Genomic DNA, 1,585 nt, shown 5'->3' with positions numbered 1-1,585 from the left:
GTGGCAAAGGTTTGAAGCTCCCCCTTTGTCACATACGTATCCTGGGTTCCTAAACCACCAACACATGGTGATTTAGTAGCCTCGAAGTGTGAGGCGCCCTCAGCGACTGGTATAGTGTAGTCAGCTTGGGGACTTCCACCAAATCCTCGAACATCTCCCAGAGGAGAGCCTACTGGTGTTCTGTAGATATCGTGCATCTGTCTCTGTGTGCCTCACTTGTGCCTCTGATGCACGTTTTTGGTGGTCACTCTTGTGTGAAGAAGCAACGAATGCTTCTGTGRGATGTGTSGAGTCCTTGGGCGAAGGGACTCTTGTAGTAAAACCTTCATCCTTTTGAGAGGATGGAGGAGTATTTTGTGGTTGCCCGGCTGTGCGATCCACAGAGGACGAAAGAGTGCCCTCTGCGTGGGTAGGCTAGTTTGGGATCGGCATGTGCGTACCTTGTTCAATAGGGGATCCCTCTAGAACAGGACCCTTAGAAGCGTGGGATGCACTGGGAGGTGGGCTGGGTTGTGTGCCATTGGCATTTTGTTCTCCCTCACCTAGTTCTTCTTTCTCTTCTTCTTCGTCATCTTAGACGACCTCTGTCCCCAACTTGGATATATCGATTGGCGCTTTGAACTCCTTTTGGATATTGGCGAGAACATCCTGGATTTGTTCTGTTGGGGGAACATCGAGAACGACTTTGCGCAATCTTCTGCGCTTATGAGTTGTAGCCTCTGCCAGGTTCTCTTGTGCCACAGCCTCTGTGACCACAGGCTCTGTTGGTTGAGCCTTCTTGACTTTCTTCTTCTTAGGCTTTGACAGAGGAACACATGGGCCTTCTTCTTTTGCAGGCCTCTTCTTCGCCTTCTTTTTCACAGAAGAGTCAGTACCCTTCTGTGTCTTCTTAAGCTTCTTGGTTGGGGGACTTGGCTTTCTAGGGATTGCCTCACTCATCCTACTAGCCTCTGCAGGCTCCTCCGTACGTCCCTCAACCCTCATTTTTTTCATTCGCTCTCCTAAGGGGATTCCTATTCGTGGTGGGGTCTTAGGGACCGGTTCTGGTCACCTGAATCCACGTCTATATGCCTTCCTGTCTTCGTGGCTAAGAAATCTGAGCATGGCTCTGGATAAGGGTCTTGGGCTTCTGTACCCTTGCTCATGCTCAGTAGGGTGAAATTCCTTGAATGGGTAGAGCCTTGCGTTTGGCTCCACAGAAGGAAGTTTGGSTGCTAGAAGATCGCCAAAGACTMGACCAAGGAAACGTTGCAGAATAAGGTTGGGTTGGTTCATGTCCTCCTTGGCCTTCTTTTGTGCTTTGACCTTTGATTTTTTGCCCCTTTGACTCGTGCATTTCCTCTTGATTAACCCGACCATATCCTCGAATATTAACTGCGCGTAATCCAGAGGAAGGTTGAAGTAGATGTACGTCATGGCGTGTGAGTTCTGGTCGTGACTACCCACTTTCCCTGTCAAGCAACAGTTGACGATAGAAAACAGGGTGTTGCAGACAGGGGGCAGTCCTTTGCGCTTGAATTGAGTTCTTTTGACGATAGGGGTCGCATAGGAGTGAAATTCCAGGAATTTAATCAATTCCTCGTCA

Source organism: Cynara cardunculus, assembly GCF_001531365.2.
Source record: "Cynara cardunculus var. scolymus isolate 2C chromosome LG 12, CcrdV1, whole genome shotgun sequence".
Classification (NCBI taxonomy): Eukaryota; Viridiplantae; Streptophyta; class Magnoliopsida; order Asterales; family Asteraceae; genus Cynara; species Cynara cardunculus.
The sequence above is the reverse complement of the archived record's forward strand: the minus strand, read 5'-3'. Positions refer to the sequence as shown.